The sequence below is a fragment of the Sinohyriopsis cumingii genome, chromosome 4, assembly GCF_028554795.1.
Source record: "Sinohyriopsis cumingii isolate HCF-2022 chromosome 4, ASM2855479v2, whole genome shotgun sequence".
NCBI lineage: Eukaryota > Metazoa > Mollusca > Bivalvia > Unionida > Unionidae > Sinohyriopsis > Sinohyriopsis cumingii.
This window is the reverse complement of record NC_142964.1, coordinates 106,767,941-106,789,548: the sequence shown is the minus strand read 5'-3', so window position 1 is coordinate 106,789,548 and position 21,608 is coordinate 106,767,941. Positions and strand designations below refer to the sequence as shown.

At 38.5% G+C, this 21,608-nt stretch overlaps 1 long non-coding RNA gene across 1 annotated transcript in view; it reads left to right on the top strand.

Annotated features, from left to right (window-relative positions):
- The window catches only part of LOC149801840 (uncharacterized), a 60,019-nt gene extending 38,942 nt beyond the window's left edge, over nt 1-21,077 (top strand). The window contains exons 2-4 of the long non-coding RNA XR_016420483.1: nt 16,225-16,353; nt 18,731-18,856; nt 20,800-21,077. This is a non-coding gene — a long non-coding RNA (uncharacterized LOC149801840). The remainder of the gene's footprint in view (nt 1-16,224; nt 16,354-18,730; nt 18,857-20,799) is intronic.
- The last annotated feature ends 531 nt before the right edge of the window (nt 21,078-21,608 follow it).

The window sequence follows — 21,608 nt, the reverse complement described above, 5'->3', positions numbered from 1 at the left end:
GACATTGGTAACAATGTAGGAAGGAGCTGACCTAAATACGCACTACTCTTGGGAGAGACAAATACAGGAGAGATATAGACATCTATTTATTTATATATAACACTTACAATACATAGACATAGCTTGAAGAACAAGTGACAATGGATATTGAACATTGATGGGCCTGTCTAGGGACAATGGGGAAATTTTATAGGACCTGTCTAGGGTCAAGGATGGTAAAGGACCAAACACAACAGAGGCAGAGACATACATATACTAGTACAAACCCGAGATTATTATATAACGTATTACCTAGACCTGAATTATGGTGGCGATGTTCATAAGTTTGCATAAATGTAATGATGCTATAAATAGCTATAATCAAGAAAAAGACCAAAGCCAAAAATGGTGTGAGTAAAAGCAACGCTAAAATTGCGATATTGTCCCAGAATTTAAAGGAGACTAAACATATCCCCGAACATTATGTTACATTGGTTTGGATAAGTGCTGTCCAACCCGCATGCGGCCCGCGTGCATATTTTTAATGGACTGCCTGAATTCGAGCAGTTATATAGTCGTTGGTTTTCAGTTTTCTGCTGCGACCCTCGGCTTCAAGTAAACATTTTTCAGTGGCCCATGGTGTCAAAAAGGTTATACAGCACTGGTTTAGAATAAGAGAGATAAACCTAGTAACTAGTCTCAACTTGTGTGACGATCGTTGATAAATACTCATGTGTCTATTCATAGCTATAACCTGTTGAAATTTCTATGGAAAACCCACTCTATTTATAGCTACAACCTGTGCAAAAACTCAAGTCAATATTTATAATCTCAAAATTTCTAGCTTCAGTGACGTCACTGTACTAGACATTAAGGGAATAATGGCAACAGTGTTGCAAGTGGCTGACCTGAATATGCGCTTTTGTAGGTAGGTAGGTAGGTAGGTGAAATGAATTTGATAGGGATAAAGGGAGTTTTATAAGGAGAAAGACCAATATATACACACAAACAAACGTACGCGCGCACACTTACACACAGACTAACAAACCAAACATACATTTGCACATAAACACATACACAAACAAACGTAGGAGTGAGCACAGAGAGAGAGAGAGAGAGAGAGAGAGAGAGAGAGAGAGGGGGGGGAAGAAAAAATACACCCAAAATATACTACCCACACAGAGGGAAGAGGACAAGAAAACAAACCCAATATCTACTATCCTCACAGAATTGAGGGAAATCTAACCCCAAATATACTATTAAAATAGAAATGAGCTAAAACAAACCCAAAATATACTATCCACACAAACGTACGTGAACGCATACAAACAAAATATCTACTATCCAAACAAACGTACGCAAACACGTACAAACTCTCACACTACTATCTACACAGAAGGGAAGGGGAAAACCCCACAATATCTACTATCTACACAAACGTACGCGAAGGCATACAAAAACACACTCAACTATCCACACAAACGTACGCGATCGCATACAAACGCACAAATACAAACATACACACACACAAAGACATACACATATCAGTAATGGAGTGGGTGTCACACCAATTGGCAAGTGAGATTCCAACTGATGGAAGTCATTGGGCCATCAATGTACACTACGTTTCCTTGCAAAAGACAAAATATAGCCATAATGGTCACAAAACTATCGATCTATACCTGTCATCGTTTCTAGAAGAGTGACGATCAACATAAGTCACTAAATATTCTAAAGAATATCCAAGACTGTGTTGATGAAGAATATACACAAAATGTTGTCCACATACCAAGGAATATGTTCCTTGTAATTTCACATCATTGAATCGTGTCGTCTGGGCATTTCTTTTCATAAAGTCGATGATGTCGTCTTCCAAAGATGGCAATCCATACAAATCAAAATACTCCACGCATCCCTTTTTAGGAAAGTAGGCGGCTACCCAGTGGGTTCCTGGGAGATGACTGTCGTCCGTGTTGATGACATAAGGTTGATGGTCTTGAGGTTTGCGAATTTGAATTTGTTTTATAATAGGCGGATTCAGCTATCAAATGCTACGATTCAGTAAAACGGACATCCACTTCGTTTAGCAAATACTTCCCTTGCAACCACATATCTAAATGCAAACGATCCATCAGTTCTAACTTTTTGTTGGGTCCTTTGATTTTGTTTCGTCGACTGCTGGATCCCACTTTGTGGTTTGGTTCTTTATCTGTAATCAATCGGTATCGTTGAATTTGTCTGCTGTGTTAGGTTTCTATACCACAAAAGCATCTGGATAGGTGTTTTTGGCTTCTATTCCGTACGAAAAGAGATTTTCGAGTTATGCTCTGTAAGGTTAAGTGTCCATGCTGCTACTGACCAGTTTGTTATTCAAGTACAAATCCACTCCATTGAACAAGGAATGCATGAAATTGTTGAAGGGGGCTACATTATCTTCGTCCTTTATATCAGGGCCGTCCTTAGATGTGTCGATCTCTTTCACTTTCAAGAATAAGTAACTGCTATTCAGATCGATGTAATCTTCGGGCTGTCCTTTGACTCCAAACTCGATGTGAGCTGATCCTGTGTCCTTGACAGAAGAAACTGGATGAAATTCGACCCATTGGGAATCTTGCATCTTCATAATGGTGGGTGGCATGGCAAACAAATCCTGTTCCAACTTGGAACAGGCGCAAGACTCTCTTTGCATCACTTTTTTTCTTTTTTCTCGCTGATTTTTATTATCAGAAATGTCTAAATCTCTGAAGGTTCTTTTTATTCTTGGTCTTTCTAGCTCTAGGGGTGTGAAATCCTCTGGAAGGATGTCTTCGTCGTCTCTTTCTGACATGTCCTTGCTGTGGTGTCAGGGAAAAAGGAATGCATGACTTGCTAGCGTCCATGGCATGTATAAGAGTTTTTCGTCGGCCAAGAATGTCTTTGCCCATTCGAAACAAGATATTTTTGCCTGCTTTCAAGAAAGCTTCGTTGGGGTTTTGATTGTCGATGATTACATTTTGGAGACATTCTTTGCATTGCGTCAGTGCGACATCTTTCAAAGCGTGCAAGCCTCGGGACCACTGAACGAAAGTCCGATTTCAGCATATCTCCTAAACCATGTCCTCGATGTCGATCGATGCCTCGGTACACTGGATACATGACTTACAACTCGTTAGAGAATGGTTTTCGAAAATGGAGTCTCACCGCGACTTTCCCTTTGGAGAATAGAATATGTTGTCTCAGATCTGCTTTTATAGCAGACGGGTAAATATTGAAGATGTGCAAATTCGCGGTGAATGTGATTGGTGTTTCTACCTTCCTGGTCACTGATCCACTTTGAAAGGAAGAGCACGTAGTAACGGTACGGAGGAGTGTCCCACTACGTTGTACTCCACCACATTGGAATACACAAAGATCAAATTCAGTCCTTGGTTCAGTTTAACAGGGGATCGTAAAGCCCTGTAAAAATCCATATTAATATGGATATTCGGGCTGAGATTCTGTGCTACCATCCGCCAGTTTCAGATTTCAAACAAACTACCATTAAACCTGATGGAGAACGTTTTGGTATCCTGACAAGCCAACTTTTTGGTACTCAATCTTAACACTTGTTTTGACTCTGTTCGGGGCTTTGCCAAACGCTGCTTCGAACCTGTCAGCAATTGTGTTCACCATAAAATAATAGGCTGACGAAATTTTCAACGTGTAGATGCTGAATTATGGATTGCATGCTAGCTTTATGTCACCCGAAAACCCGAGTTAATTCTCTTCTTCCAATTGGACGTTCAGGACTTCGACCTGGAAAGTGCTTTGAGTGTCAGTGATGTCTTTGATTTCTGTACTGTAATTCATTTCCACCAAAGCCATCTCCAAATGGGATTCGTGATCTAATTGGATGGCCTGAGGTAATTTGGCCGTGTAACAACACAAGACATTGTTGGGAAACACCGCCATGGAATTGTTACTGGGTTAGGTTACGTAAAATCGGTTATTGTTCATAATTCCAGAGTTATGCTGCTGTCCGAGGGGTCACTCTAAGTCAGAGGAGTGTCTGAAACAGGATTGCTGTTTTGGTAATTGTTGGAGTGGTGACTGAAGTTGGACACAAGACTCCCGTTGTTCCCGTATGAGGAGTATTTCAGGAAAGGTACGGGGAGAAGGTAACCCATGCAACTGCTCAGAAAATGGTAAACAATTGTTTGTCTCCTTGTTGCAAACTCATACTGGCAATGGCAGTTCCGATGACACAATACAACACAAATATATGGCAGAAAAAAGACTATTGGTGTTTTAGGCATATGTTCTCCGCACCATACCCACAAGGATTTCTTTTGTAGATCTTACAGAAAAGAACTGGGTGAAGGAGTGGTTACTGCGGTAGTAGCAGTTGAGTCTGTGTTGAAGGGCATGGTGGTCACTTCTTTTTAAATCTGATTAACTGCGAAGCGTCGATCCAAGGATCAAAACTGGGAGGATATTAATTTCAACGCACTTTGACTTCGTTGACACGGCGTTTTCCTACTGTATGGGTTCTTTGTTCGAGAATGCTTTCGATGTCGTACACTTCGTATTCCTTTTTGGTCACGTGTTGTAACTCGGGCAAGTGAAACGTTCCTTTTCAAACCTGTCAGTTCATGTGTTCCAATTTTTAGTCAGCAGGATGACGGCCACCCACTCGTCCAGTGTCACGAAACAATTCAGTGGTCCAGTTGGGTAAGTAACCTTTGTCGAAAGTGCGTTTGGTTTTGCCAATGAGCACATAATCTCCTGCTGCCAACACTCCACCTTTCTTGGGGACAGCTACCGTCGGGGACGTACCAAACAGGCGCTCAAAAACAGTCAGTTCGTTGTCCTGAGTCATTTCTTGAGGGGTACATCCGATGATCCGATAGTACGATTGTTTGTACGCTTGGACCAGGTGTGGTAAGACGTCGATATACTTGAGAGTGTGTTGATGCGTAAAATATTTCCACATGCATTCTTTCAAGGTACGTTGAAAACGTTCCATGATGCTGACATTGGTTTCGGAATTCTCGGTGGTGAAAAAATGAATGCCACTTTTCTTTAATTCTTTCTGGAAAGCTTGGTTCAGAAATTCAGTGCTTTTGTTTGTTTGCCATCAGAGAGGGTGACGACTACTTTGTTTCAACACCAGTTGAGGGCTCGCACTAACTCACTGCTCGATTTGGAAGTCAATGGTACGATCCAGTCAAATTTGAAAAAGACGTCGATGACATAAAAGAAATGTTTGTAGCACGATTGTAGGTGGCCCATCGGCTAAATCGGCTTCCATTGATGATCGATGCCCTCCACTCTGGTGCTACTTCTGGAAAATTTCGTCGAATGGATATGTGTAAAGTGTACATGGCTTGTTTTGTAAGCAACGTTGCACTTGAGGTAAACTGAGACTTTTCAGACGGGTTTTGGCAGCACGATAGTTCTGAAATCCTTCGTAACCTGCAGGATGGGCTGGATCATTGTAAATGCTGGATAACACCTTCTCCATGTTTTCATAAGTCACCCACTCTTCGCTGATGATACTTTGGATGGGGAGAAATGATGGTTTGGAATCGGCTTTACGTGTCCGATGTACCAAGGGAGTAGAAGTCGAGGGTAGTGGTTGCAGTTATGGTGGTGGTAATGGATATGGCTTTGATCTTTTCGTTTTCACTTCTGGTTTCCCTTCTTTGGTTTTGACGTCTGTCAAAGGAGAAGTGGGATAGTTTTTAACCCAAGCTTTAGGTTCTTCTCGTTGGAGAGTGGGGGTCGGGGTCAACAAGGACGCTGAAAACTTACTAGGAATGGGAGATACTGACGGTGTTTGAAAGACTTTTCGTCCCTTTTATTCCTCAGGCATTCTTGGCACTGCGTCTGTCTTGACCGCTGGGGCTGGTGGTGGCGGTGATGGTGGTGATGAACTTTCCATCAGGGTCTTAAAACTTTCAGAGTTGGCAGAGCTGTTTCGTCTAAAGATCTCTGGTGAAAGAGTTTCTTTCGTTGTAACAGTTGACCGTAGCTTTGCGAGTTTTCTGTTTCGGATAAATCGTTCCGATCCACCAACGATTGCAGTTCGTGTTGTAACTGGGACATCTCGCACTAGAGTCAGTTTTCGTCCTTCCATCGGATTGCAATGGTCACGTCTGCAAATGTTTGACTCCAGAGGTCCCTTTCATCTTCCTGGTTAATTTTATATTGCCCCCATGAGTACTCCCATCATTGTTCCCAATACTCCTTTCAGCAAGGGTCCTAATAACATGGGCAGAGTTCATCCGCGTTGTACCAACGTCTTTTTCTTTAGATGGATGTGTATTTTTGCTTGGACCATTGGGCGAAGAACGTGTCGATGCTTGGCTAAGCATTCTTTCTGATATGGAGACAAAGGTTTGGTGCCTTTCAAGACATTTAGCCGACATTTACACACGATATTGATGACGTCCTTGGAGGCTATTTGAATGAGTTATTTTCGTATGGGTGAAGAAGCTTTGGACAGGACAGACACCATGTCCCCATGTTGACTAAACGTGGGGATATACCTTTCCTTTCCTTTTTTAGTCAGCGAGTGGTGCACATTTCGTTTAGATAACATCTTTGGGCTTTCAGGATCCCCAACATTGATCCCCAATCTTTATCATAGGTCTTTTGTTTACTGGAATGCGTCGCCACTGATTGACTTTACGTCGTATCACTTTAGATTACAGGCATCACGCATCGTAGAGGGGTTCGCAACGGACTGAATCGGGACAGTTCTTGCTTGGACAAATCCAATAAATCCTGTGACATGCCCGATCTCTAATTGGACTTTGATTTTTGGGGCAGGTACTTATTGAGCAGCTAAAGAGGAAGAGGGTGTCATCGCTTGAGGAGAAGTTCTTGAAGACGCGGGTTTCCATTGTTTCATCAAATGAGGAAGAACGGGAGTCAGATTGGGCTTGGCTAGCACCACTAGCAACGAAGAAGTGGAATAACGTGAGGCAACTGGACACGCTACTAGAAAAAGCTGTTTTCTGCGGTCTTTTCTATAATCTTTTCTTTTTCTTTTTCTGTAGGCTTTTCTTTTTCTGTTGCTGTGACCTGGTGTTTACACCACTACTCTTTTTCTTCTTCTGGGTCTGTTTGGCTTTCTTGCGAGTAGCTTGTTTGTTGGGGAGGACTTTGAGGGCGTTGGGATCTCATTTTAAGAGTGAACAAATGATGACACCTCCTACAGATCCGCTTCCTCCAGGTTTCAAAATGATTTGCTTTTTGGTTTGAGTGTCGATGCGGAGATCGGCCAATTGCGCCAATGCTATATTGTTTCTCTCAAAAAAGCGTTTGGCTTGATGTGGAGTGTGAATGATGCCTTGCAGTAATTGACGTGCTGTCGAGACTCGCTTCTAAGACACGAGCATGTATTGTGGATTTTTTCGCGACTGGTGCCGTAAAAGGCACGAATCAATTTGACGGAAAGATGAGACTTAAGGATGTTATGTTGACTCTGTGCGAGGCAGACCCAAAGTGTCCGAGGTTTTTTTTAATTATAGATTTTTGTTGTTGCTGCTGTTAAGTCGACGAATGGAACGTATACACGACAGGCCCTCAGTCTTGGCACCAGTGGTGAAACAAATGGGTACGAAGTCGCAAATAATCGGGGGTAGTAGATCTTTAATCCATGAGTAAATAGGCGTGTGGGGTTTGAGTGGCATCGTCTTCGTTCGGAAAGCCATCCACAAACACGATGGAATCTCCTTGACTTTCTCGCAAGAGACTGAACGTCGATTGCCACTCTTTTTAACACCACAGGATCCGTTGAGGTGGACTATCGATCAAATGATGTTTCTGTTCGATGGAACCTTTGATAAATTCGGTTTTGCCTGAACCGCTAGGTGCTGCAAGTAACATGTTAAAGGGATGGTGAAGATACAAGGTCTCCCAACTAGCACGATCTAAGTGTTCGTCGATGACTTTGAAAGTGGAGGAGGAGGGAGCAGAGCATCGGTAGCCATTTTTAAGGGAATGTCACTTTTGACACGAAGACAGACAAAACAAGAGTGTCTATACTTTTCCAGGACATGTTTATTTCAACACGTGTTTAAAATGGAACAGCACGAAAGACAAAAATACTTAAAAGCCAAATGTTTAAGTACAGCTATAAAATACACATCACAACGATCAAAGTGGAATATCAACAAGTGACTGTACAACAAGTTTTTGGTAACAAAGGTGTACTAGGGACAGTGTGTAATGTTCTTACAGTCTCTACATTGGTCACAGTCACACAGGTGTTATCCCGGAATGGTCTTTCGGGATTGTCCATGACAGTCCTGTTCTGAAGGGACTTGTTTTCGTCGGTGTCGGGTTCGTCTTCTGGCAGTGTCACTAACACAGGTTTAAAAGGTATTTTTTCTCTGGACGTTTGAATTTAGGATCAAAACTCTTTGGCATAATTTGCCACTTCATTGGTCGAAGCCTCGAAACCCCATTTTTTCCAGTCAAGTACATCTGTCCAATGAGGGTGTAAGTCACAAGCTACACACACATTGTCGTTCAGTAACTAAAAGTTGACGAATCCTTTTTCTCCGTAGAGGTCGAGAAGTATCCAGATGAAAGCGGAAGTCTTTTAACAGAATGAGTCTCTCGTTTACATTTAAAGGGACCACTTTTATGTTTTTGTTGTTGATAAGTACTGTTCGTAAAGAGCGCACAAGGAATCGACTGGTAAACGAAATCCCAGAAAGCATGTCACTAGGACACACACCACACGTCGAACCCAATTCAATGGACACAGTTAATGTAATAAATGTTGGTAATCCTCCACTGTCTGAATATTCTCATTGATTTCCTTCCACGGAATCTGTTGTATCACGAGTGATAAAGATCGTGGCGTGTTACTCTGTTTTTATACCTTCTTTTTCGGAAGCAATAAGTGTACTTGCTGTAGAGATGATCGTATTCCAGTAGCGAGTATAAATGGTTCAGTCAGTGGCATGCACATTACACGCCGTTCAGAAGTTTCCTCTTAAGCTATGTTTACATTGTGTAAAAGATTCTGGTAACCATCTAAAAAAAGTCAGTCTGTTCATCCATCATTTTGTGTCTTGATTTTTTATAAAATCACGCACTGCCGCCATAGAATATTGCGCCAATTGGATTTTGGAGTGTCTCTGTTGGTGTTGATGTTTGGTAGAGTTGGCCATTGTAGCTGGGGAGCTTAGGTGCTTTCAAATAACTTTTTCTTTTCTTCACTCTGTGTTGATAGTATATAATGGGTTATTTTCTTCACTTTTTGTTGATAGTATATATAATGGCTTATTTCGTCACTTTATGTTGATAATATATAATGGTTTTCTTTCTTCCGTCAGTGTGGTTAGTATATTATGGTCTGTATGCGTTCTCGTACTTTGTGTGGATAGTATATTTGGCTTTTTTTTTTTCTTTTTCCTTCTGTGGTGTGTGTTTTTGTATTTGTATTCGCGTATGTTTGTTTGGACAGTATATTTACGGTTTGTAGGCATGCGCGTACGTTTATGTGCATAGTAGATATTGTGTCTGTATGCACTCGCGTAAGTTTGTGTGGGTAGTATATTTGGGGTTTGTTTTCCCTCCCTTCTGTGTTGATAGTAAATTTTGGGTTTGTTTTCCCTCTCTTATGTGTGGATACCAGATGTTGGTTTTTTTCCTATACCCTCTGTACGGATAGTATATTCTGGGTTTGTTTTTTCTTCTTCCCTCTGTGTGTGTGTGTGTGTGTGTGTGTGTGTGTGTGTGTGTGTGTGTGTGTGCACGCATACATTTGGTTTGAGTGTTTGTTTATGTGTATGTGTGCGCGCATACGTTTGTTTGTGTGCACATATTTGGTCTTCTTTTGTCCCTATAACACTTCCTTTATCCCTATTAAATTGAGTTCACCTGCCCACCTACCTACACTAGCGCATATCCACGATCGTCACACAAGCTGAGACTATAAATAGTTACTAGGTTTATCTATTTTAGTCTAAACCAGTGTAACCTAATGTTCGGGGATATGTTTAGTCTCCTTTAAATTCTGGGACACTTTCGTAATTTTAGCGTTACTTTTAGTCTCATTCATTTTGACGTCGGTCTTTTCCTTGATTATAGTTATTTATAGCATGATTACATTTATGCAGGGGGCCCCGAGTAGCCGAGTGGTCTAAAGCGCTCTCCGTTACGGATCACTGCCATCTCACCTCTGTCTGCTTGGGTTCGAGTCTCGGATTCGGCTAATGTGGGTATTTGAGAAACCTTGCCAGTATCATCTCGTGGGTCCGTGGTTTTTTCAGGGGCTTCCCGGGTTCTTCCTCCATCATTAATACTGGCCGCCATGTATAGCCTATCGTGTGCTGAAAAATGGCGTTAAACCCTACAACAACAACAACAACATTTATGCAAATTTAGGAACACCGCCAACATATTTTCAGGTCTAGGTTTAGCTTTATATATAAATCTCAGGCTTGAACCAGTATATGTCTGTCTCTGTCTCTGTTGTGTTCGGCCCTCTACCATCCTTGTCCCTAGACAGGCCCTATACAATATTCCCATCGTCCATAGACAGGCCTATCCATGTTCAATATCCCTTGTCCCTTGATGTTCATTAATCTATGTCTATGTATTGTATTGTATTGTGTTATATATTTCTATGTTTATATCTCTCCTTTATTTGTCTCTTCCTAGAACAGCGCGTATTCAGGTCAGCCTCTTGCTGCATTGTTACTAATATTCAGTACCGTGACGTCACCTCACCTGTTCCATTCCTATTGTCCCTATACAACAACCCCACTTTCCCATGACGCTATACAGTCCCAATATTCCCATGTTCAGTTGCACATTGAAGGTGATCTGAAAAGTCATTGAGGCTATATCGTCCCAAGGGGTCTGTAATGTGTTTTCCATTGAGCTATATCGTCCCCATTTACTACTCTTACTTTCTTTGATTTTCATATTTTCCTGACATTATCTTCTTTTCTTCTCTGACTTAAGACTGATCTGGCTTGTTTCTGAAATCTTTTTTCCTGTCCTCGGGCTAAAAACTACGATTTGGAATGGATAAAGCTTAGCACTATTTTAATAGGGAAGTTCTAAAAGGAGGGAGACAGAGGGTTTTGATAGCGCAAAGAAATCTGGAAATAAGCTTCTAACTTGTGAATATGTTTAGATGGAAAAGCGCCCCAGACTGGCGGAAATCCTCAACGCACTTGAATCTCGAGAAATCTAACTAGAAAGTGTTTTAGGATTGGAAAATGGGCATGGGGAAGTATGTCCTGCAAGCAAAGGAAGATACGGCAATAATTCAAAATGGAACTTTAGGAATTAAAGGATGGCAGATAGAAGTTGTGATCGTCCACTAAAAGAGAGCCATATAAAGAAATGTGACGGATGTTCATTTAACGGGCTTGTCTTTGAGACACCTACAGATAAACTCCAATCGAAATTTCATTACAAACTCTAGAAGCAGGAACTGGCTACTTTTCAAGGAACAACTCACAGTACAGACAGAAGTAAAGAAACTGCCCACATTCTTTTGTTTGATGGGCTTTCTGCTAACAACACGGGATACATGCTGTAGATACCACCGACCTTGCCCAGGGTGTGGTCAGATTGGACGTGTTACATATGATGTATACATCACTTACTATGCCCCAGATGTGATCAAATTGGTCATGGTATATAGGTTGTATACACCGGCCATGCCCTAGATGTCATCAAATTGGACATTGGAAATAGGATGAATACACCAGCGACCATGCCCCAGGTATGATCAAACTGGACATGGTAAATGTGATGTATACACCAGCGACTATGCCCCAGGTGTGGTCAAATTGGATATGGTAGATAGGATTATAAACCGACTATGCCACAAATGTGATCAAAATTGGGCATTGTATATAGGATTTTACACCATCCACTATGCCCTAGATGTGATCATATTGTACATTGTATATAGGATGCAAATACCTATTATGCCCAAGATGTGGTCAAATTTGACACGGTATATAGGATTTATACACCACCAACCATACCCCAGGTGGGGTTAAATTGGACATGGTACATAGGATGTATACACTGAACATGCCACAAATGTGATCAAATTGGACATTGTATATAGGATTATACACCATCCACTATGCCCTAGATGTGATCATATTGTACATGGTATATAGGATGTATATACCTATTATGCTCTAGATGTGGTCAAATTTGACATGATATATAGGATGTATGAGGTTAAATTGGACATGGTATATAGGATGTATACACCACCGACTATGCCACAGATGTGATCAAATTTGACATGGTATCTAGGATGTAAATGACCATGCCCGAGGTTTTGTCAAATTGGACCTGGTATATAGGATGTATACACCAACCATGCCACAAATGTTATCAAATGTAACATGGTATATAGGATGCATACACCACCGACCATGCCCCTTCTATGTTCAAGTTGGACTTGATATATAGGATATATACACCAATCATGCCATAAATGTGATCAAACTGAACGTGATATATATGATGTATAAACCATCAACCATGCCCCAGATTTGATCAAATTGGACATGGTGTATACGATGTATGCATCACCAACCATGCCCAAGGTGTGGTCAGTTTGGACATGGTATATAAGATGAATACAGCACCGACCAAGCCACAGGTGTGGTCACATTGGACATGGTATATATGATGTGTGTGTGTGTGTGTGTGGTCCCGGGTTTAGTCAAATTGGACATGATATATAGGTGTGTGTGTGTGTGTGTGTGTGTGTGTGTGGTCCCAGGTTTAGTCAAATTGGACATGATATATAGGTGTGTGTGTGTGTGTGTGTGTGTGTGTGTGTGTGTGTACCAAGGTTTGGTCGAATTGGACATGGTATATAGGACGTATGTCTGTATGTGTGGCCCCAGGTTTGGTCAGATTGGACATGCAGCAAGGAAATGGATGAATCCAGCCACTGTCAAAAAACATTAAAAGCTTGTGCTGATGCCGGATGGAATAGCGTTCCAAATTCGGATGACCTGGAACATAATTCTGACATACAATTGGATAAAAATGCAACACTTGAAAATGAGAATGACTAGAAAACTAAGTAAAATCAGAAACAGTAGATAGAGACTTAGAGGTGGAGAATACCCAATCAAAATGCGATAATTACCCCGATGAAACACCAGCAAAGACCAGGGCGAATTCACTAAAACGCCAAACAAATTAGAAATGCAATATAAAACAAACAACTGAAAAACGACAGAAAAAGAGAAATAGAGCCAAAACAACCCAACAGGAAACAAACAATAAAAGAACAAACATATAGCAAAAATAAACGAAGAGAGTTACGAGGGTGAAAACCCTGGCTCTAGGGCAGAAGAACCAGCATAGAAGCAGACGCACAATCATATCACATGATAAAAGGATGGGTGGAGAAAAAGATCCTGTTTCTTTGTCTCCCAAACAATCGGCAAACAGCAATTTTGGATTTAGGTCATAATGCAAATGTGTTTAGTACATATCGTATGTCGCGCCATAGGAATAACTACATTCGATATAATTCATTGTTTGGTACATGTTTTACGATGAAAATGTATTCATATAAGTTCCACGATCGGTCGTTGTACTATATAGATAACAAGTCTTGATGAAACATATTTTCTTGCCATTTTACATTTATCTCGTATGTTAACACACATTAAAAGTAACTTGTGGTTGTAAAGGCTGATGCTTTGATACACGCTAAACAAGTTAGACAGCAATTACCAGAATTTCCCGACTTTTAATTGTTAACACAGACCTCCCAATTTGTACCCAATTATAAGCATGAAAGACAAGAAGAAAGGTTTCAGTTGGTAATAATTTATGTTTCATGCTATATTTCTACTGCTTCCTCCTTGGTCCATTTCTAAACTATCAATCCTATTATTGTAATTTTTATACTTAAGGTTCTTAAATATCTTTCTCGTTGCTTTGTTACTTTGTTAGCATAGACTCAGAAAAAGGTTACTAACAGTTGCCTCGCTAAGCGCTCAGTATTAAGAGGTTAATGTTACGACTGGTCAGCCTGGCTGCGGCATGATGCCCCCAGTGCTAGAATTCACTATAAACTGCCACACTGCAGACATTGTAGTGATATGACTGAAACATTACTATAAACTGCCACACTCCAAATCACACCCACCCACCCACATACCCACCCACCCAACCACACACACACACACACACACACACACACACTTTGCTTTGTAGGAAACACTACTTTAAAAGTTATCATTCAGTAGTTACCAAGCAATTGACAATTCACATTGTCTTTAGAACCTTCATTGATTCCGATTTAAAACATGTTTGATTCATTAAATCTTAGGAATTCCTTTTTAAATTCAGAATAAGAAAATTATCAAACACCAAGAAAAAAAGAAATTAAAAACTAACAGATTTAAATTTTGAGTTACTTTCAACCCTTCCGTTATAGCTGGCAATGAAAAGTCATAACATTGCCCAAAACATTTAAAGAAAGATGTCAAATATCCATGTCAGGAAAATTCTGGGGATTGGTTTTGAAAATGGCACATAATGTGCAAATCAGATAAAGGTCCACAATGTACATTCTACCTGGAATTTTAAAATGAAAGAGAAGCTTAGACTCGATCTTCAGGCTTAGAATGCACTCGCAGATCTTGGTCATTGCTATACTCTGTCAGGTGCGAGTAATAAATGAAAAAGTTTGGAACAAATTGTAATTCTCAGTTTCATTCATTATCAAACAGTTATCATTGCTATATTTCAATAACAGTCCTAATATAACAAATTCTCATATATGCGACCCCAGAAACCACAACTCTACCGAAATCTTTGAATAAGTAATTCATACCACGGTGTGTGTGTGTGTGTGTGTGTGCCCAATACACTGGCAAGAAATAGTGAAAAACTAATTTTTAACTAGCCTAAGCGCTATCGATTTTTACAGAATCGTCAAGTCAAAAACAAAACAGAGACAAGACATACAAGAAACAAAAAAAAACTTTGAAAATTTTAATAACGAAAGCAATACATGACTATTTCAAATGGAATACAGCTTTTTAAATGTTTGATGTTTCGCCTCCTTGGGGCCAACTTCACTGATGATGTAATAATCTATTTGATACTGATGCACAAAGGAGGGAGCTATAGCGTCATCCGTTTGTTTAACATAAAGGGATGCAACCGTAATCATCCAGAAACATGGGCAAATCATGGAATCTTGTGACAAATTAAAGTTAATCCTCCAGAACAAACCAGTAGTAGCCTACCTCAGAATTCAAAAACCTCAAAGACATCCTAGTCAGAGCTACGTTAATACATCAGGCCAAGACCACCCTGGCAAATAGGGTCCCTGTGGTGATAAAATGTGCAAATCCTGCCAGCATATAGCTGAGACCAGAACATTCTCTAGCACTCAGTAAAATATTGAACTCGCATGGTCCAAAACAGAACGTGCACCACATGTAAAATCAGCGGGCTTCAGCATATAGGAGAAACCGAAAAGCTACATAAAATGATAAATTTTCACAGATCTGATTGGATGACAGAGAAGCTGGACATAACTCCAGTTGCAGAACGCTTCACTTCTCCTGGGCACAGCTACGATAATGTAACACTAACTGCAATAGCTTTCAACCCAAGCTGGAGTTCAGAAACCATGAAAGAAAATGAATCTTACTGGATACAAAGCCTTAGAACACTGACTGCGAAATAAAAAAGGACACAAAAAAGAGACAACTACATGGAAATAAAGTCATTGTTGCACAGCCACCACATTTCATATTCAACAATTCATTCATTTTGTTCGTGGCTCACTGGATCAGTTGCAACTACTACATTTTCTTCATGTATTAATGTTACGTTGGTCATTATTTGCACATCATAACAATAAACTATCTGGGATATAATTTACGGTTACGCCACTTTACATTATAAACCAGATTCCGCTATAGCTCTTCCTTTTGTAAGCCAATATCAACTAATTTACCACATCATCAATCAAAGTGAAGCCAGCTATACAAAATATCAAACATTTTTAAGCGATTTTTTTGTTAGAAATAATCGTGTAAACCTTTGTAATTTAAAAAATTGTATCTGTCTTCACTTGGTGTATTTCTAAAGTGCCGATTATTTTGACGTTCATATAGATGCTGGTAATGAGGTACATTTATCATCCTACGCATTGTTGCTTTCAGGAAAAGTGCGTTTTCGTAGCTTTTATATGGAAACGAAAATCAAAATCACACCAATTCTATATTTTCTAAACAGCTATCCTTGTGTCAGTAGAAGTGCAGCCCTGCAAGCACCCACATGAATGCACAGGGCATATCACTTGCCTCGATATCGTGCACGTCAATTGCCAGGATGGTCAATGCGTGTGTACACACAACCCACCGGGTAAGCAAAGTTAATGTAGTGCTTACAACTCAATGGTCTTAAAATATGTAACAGAAAGAAGTAAAACCAACCAATTCGGTATAATCAACAAATAATTTAATTCCCAAGAATATGAAGTAAAAATTCAAAAGACATTCGATGTATTGTGAAATAAATCCTAAAAAATCTTACATGTTCTATCACAAGGCCAACATAGAATGTGCCGAATGAATTCCAATTATATTGAATGCCCTGATGTACCAACAGTCTTAAAAATCTAAATTTACCCCAAGGATCGAATCCATAATGTTTGTGAATGCGTTCTCGAAAATTCCGAAGTAGTGCTTTAGTTCAAAACTTTATTGAGCACTTTGTAACTGCATTGAATAATTTAAATAAATAATTCCTTTCAAGTTATATCTAAACACAACTGTAAATTCTGATCAGATTCCCAGAGACTCATATTAAACAGGAATGAATACTTATTTACAAAAATCTCTGCATATACATTATCTATAGTTCACTAGACCTGTGACCAAATAGTATTTCCTATGGAAACAACCACCAACTTGTAAACAAGGTCAGGTCTTAAACTCAAATTCAAGACAACTTTTTGTTTACTTCTTACAGTCATGACAAAAATCAGGTAGTCAACCCCTCAATCACTGACAACTATTAAGCACACAATATATATAGATAACAATAGTGTAAAGCAAACATTAATCATTCTACAGAATTCCCTCTGAAAACATTTATCATGAAAGAAGAGAAAACTCTTCAACTTGCATTGATTGTACGTATGGAGAACACAGTAATAAAACCCGCTTCATGCAAGTTCATTAGTGCCATCTTTGGGTACTTTTTAAAATATCAATGCTATTCTTATATTTATATACTGTCAATGTTGACCACTTGTAATACAACGTTCTGTAATACACACACACACACACACACACACACATATATATATATATATATATATATATATATATATATATATATATATATATATATATATATATATATATATATATATATATATATATATATATTATATGCTCATTTTTCTCCGTTAACTTTACATTGTCAGAATCGTGCAGTATTACCCAATACTGAACCCGCGCGCCAATACACATATAGCATTCACGTGCATAAAGGAACTACTTTCTATTGTAAACAAACAATGGACGCAGAAGTCAGCACTTTTGATTTGTAAACAAATCATGTACACTCGCGTAAGAGGCGCTTTACGTTGTGGTTGTTTAAATTTCTTTCTGAATGAACTAAAACAGATGTTTCGTGGACTGCCACATACCAGCTGCTCACATTCCGCGTTGATACAATGTTTCGGATTTAGGCTAGCTACAGTATACAACAGACGCAAGAAAAGGTCCTTACAAATAACATACAAGTGACAAGTCATATACTGTCTTCTTTAGCTGGTGATAAGAATGGCAAATAAAATATACTTACAGTTTTACATCCTGAATTTCCTCAAAATGTACTTTCTTAGTTCTGCAGATCCGAATTACATGAGCCATGTCATAGGTTCTCAATCTTGATTACACATTTCGAAATTGTACTGTAATTTCGATGATAAGTGTAATTACATCCTCCTTACTGCACTCAGAATGAAATAAGCATTAAATTACATAGCGTCTTTTTGATAATTGCAATTGAAAGACTTCATATTTTCCCCACATTATGATTTCAAACATTCAATGACAGAACAAAAACACATTTGCAGATGTCAACACGCTTCTCCCTCGCTTCTTCAATCCCATGTATTTTATGTGGAATTGTCACATACAAATCCAGTCATTAATCACGAAGTTTCGTAGAATCGAAAAAAAAACCCAAAATCTATTCATTCCAGATGAAATGGAAAAGTTGTTGCAATGCACATTCATTCACAATATGACTCCAAATTTCAATTTTAACAAGACACGCCATTTTCTTTCGAAAGTTATGTCGAGCGCGCGACTAAGTTCAGATGTATCTGGGCGGAGTTATGTGTGCAGTAATAATGTTGTTGTTGTGTACTGATGAATATGCGCTTGTGTATTTAGTTTGAATTACGGCATACATTCATTTACGTTGTTTCTTTTAGTGTATTTTGTTTATATAATTAAACCTTAGGTAGAATACAAAAATGAGCATATAATAAAATGGTTACTGATTTGTATGGGAAAATATGGACTCGTTTTGTCGGATGGATATACTGCACTCTCAAGGTCGTGCAGTACTCCATCCCAAAAACTCGTTCATATTTTCCCATACAAATGCAGTAAGCTATATATATATATATATATATATATATATATATATATATATATATATATATATATATATATATATATATATATATATATATATATCTTCTGTCTTTTCCGCTCAGCTTCCCATCCAGCTGAAGCACATCACTGCAAACAACCCCATGAATGCACGGGACATATCACTTGCATCGGTACCCAGCATGTTGAGTGCCAGCAAGACCGTTGTGTCTGTGTACAAACCCAACTGCGTAAGCATAGTTCATGTTAATGTTAAAACATTCACTATGCGAATTCACCAGTAACCAAGCTATAGCCACTGTTGTTACTGTACCTGTGTAATGAATTAATGTCATGCATATTTACATTTATTGATCTAAATATACATTTGTACGGTGTTTCCAATCATACTAATATCTCAATGTATGTCCTACTCAATAAAAGACGATGAACTAAAACTTTGTGGGCTATCAACGATCTAACAACTTCATGTTTGCAACGGCTGAATGAATTTTAGTCATCCCAGACAAACGATTAAAAAGAGATGTTGTTGAGATGCAGAAATTAACGACATATAAGAAGAGCGAAGACGATCATGCTGCGGATGCTTTTAAGTTGCTGCATTATTATTGAGCTGTTTAGGATGCAATGAAAAATAAGCGAAGCACTCACTTTTATTTCATCAGCAGTTGTAGAGTAGCATCGCCACTTGTTTGTTATAAAGACTTACGCAGTACGCTACTTTGCAGACATATTTGCACTTTTCCGGATCCCAAGAAATGTTTTATCGATTTAGTTACGTGTTATTATTTGCATTTACATGTCGCAAAATTTTCTAATACTACAGCATGCATGGTCATGAAATCTGGTTTGTGCATTCACTCTTTTGACTTATAAGTAGTACACATGAAAACAAATTGTGACTGTATGATTTACGCTAAGGGTTTGGACTACATGCTGGAGATGCAGGCCAGCCATCTCGTTTTATATAATTTCCGCTGCAAGGTTTCATCAATTAAAGCATGAAAGAAGAGAAAAATCTTCAACTTGCATTGATTGTACTGATGGGAAACAGTAACAACCCAGCTTCATGCAAAATCAGTTGTGTCATCTTTTGGTAAATTTTGTTTTTAGAAGTACTAATGTTACCCTTGTATTGATAAGGTGTCATTGTGATATATATATATATATATATATATATATATATATATATATATATATATATATATATATATATATATATATATATATATATATATATATATAGTTATATCCCTTATCTTCTGCATCATGACCTAGTACTAGATATCACAATAAACTGCCACAATGCAGACATCGTAGCGATATGACTGAAAAACTGTTAAAGCTACGTAAAAATGTCCAAATCACATGTTTCTTTGCAGATACATCTACTTCCGTTATAGAGTATAGTTTTCGTCTTTTCAAACAGCACTCGTGCATCTCATTTGACTTTTGCATTAATAATATACTTGCAATGGAGTTATTAAAATGAGTAATATGGTTGAAGATTACATATAGATAAGTTGTTTTCTAAAACCAGATAAAAATCATGTAGACAATTTTATTGCCTTGTTAAAAACAAATTGGTTTTGAATTGAGAGCAACAAATGTAACTTGTATGCCGACATGATATGTGTCTCGTCCTACTCAGACGCTGCCCATGTAAAGGCAGAACATTTACAAGTAATTAAATCTGCAGAGAAACGTATTACAAACCCCAGGTACTAATCTCACTTCCTTCTGTCTAACTATCTTCATCGCAGGTTAAAACAAACCTCCAGCCTGCCTACTTACACAAGCTTCCCTATAACAACCTATATACGAACCTATTTGTATAGGTACATACCAATAGAGTAGTTCTCGTACTACGTAGAACTCACGTATATCTCAATTAATACCTTAGATTAGAACCTTAAGTATCAATATGGAACCATGTCATATACTGTCTTAGGTACTTGTCTTGTTTTCTTTAGTTTCGTCTCTGTTTCCCTGTACCTTGTTTTGACTTACGTGCATGGTAATGCTGAATTATTTGTTTTGAATAACAACGTCATATATTTTCTTGTTTGTTAATGCTGGGTAATTTGTTTGAAATAATAAAGCCATATATTTTCATATTTCTTAAAACTGGATTATTTGTTTGGAATAATAGTCATATATTTTCGTATTTCAGCATGTCTTGTATTGGGTGATTGCAGCGCAATTATCTGCCATGAGTATGAACGCACTGCTCATTGCCTTGACTCGCATTGCCAATGTCTTAGACCTGTTCGTCGGAACACGCGAGATGAATAATTTAAAGTAAATATTGCTATTTACCAAAGAAAATATAAAAATTAAAATAAAAACAGATCAGGTAAGCTCGTTTCAGGTTCAGTAGAAACCGAATGTATCCAAACGTTTCGAAAGCAATTTAAATGAAGAAAACCAATACAAATCTTACCAAATGTTTTCATTTGTTGTTTGTTTGTTTATTTGTCTTATTCATTTCTTGCATTTGTATTTTTCCCAGCATGACCAAATACTGTATTATTACATAATTTTGCTACTGTTTACATGTGAACGGGATAGTAAAATAAGAAAGAACTGCTAGAAAGGACCAAAACTCAACATACAATGTCGGAAGCGTTTGGGACTTTTATTTCTTAAATATCAGTTTCATCAATTTAGATTTAAGAATGATTAAGTTTGTGAAAAGTAAACGTAAAATATGGAGGGCTGCATATTCAAATATTACAAAACATTTTACAGAATGCAAATTTCTTCTTAAAAGCTTTGGTAAATACTGTTTCATAATATAAGGGAGAGGGCATTTCAAAAGTTCTGAATAATTCGTGTTTTTGGAACATGTCAATAAATTTAATGCCGATTTATAGATAAAAATTAATAGATTCGGGTTGAAATCTTTCAGCAACTGCTCGCCAAATATGAAAAGAGTGACCGAAGATGTTTGAATGAGATTGCAGCATATGATGAAACCTA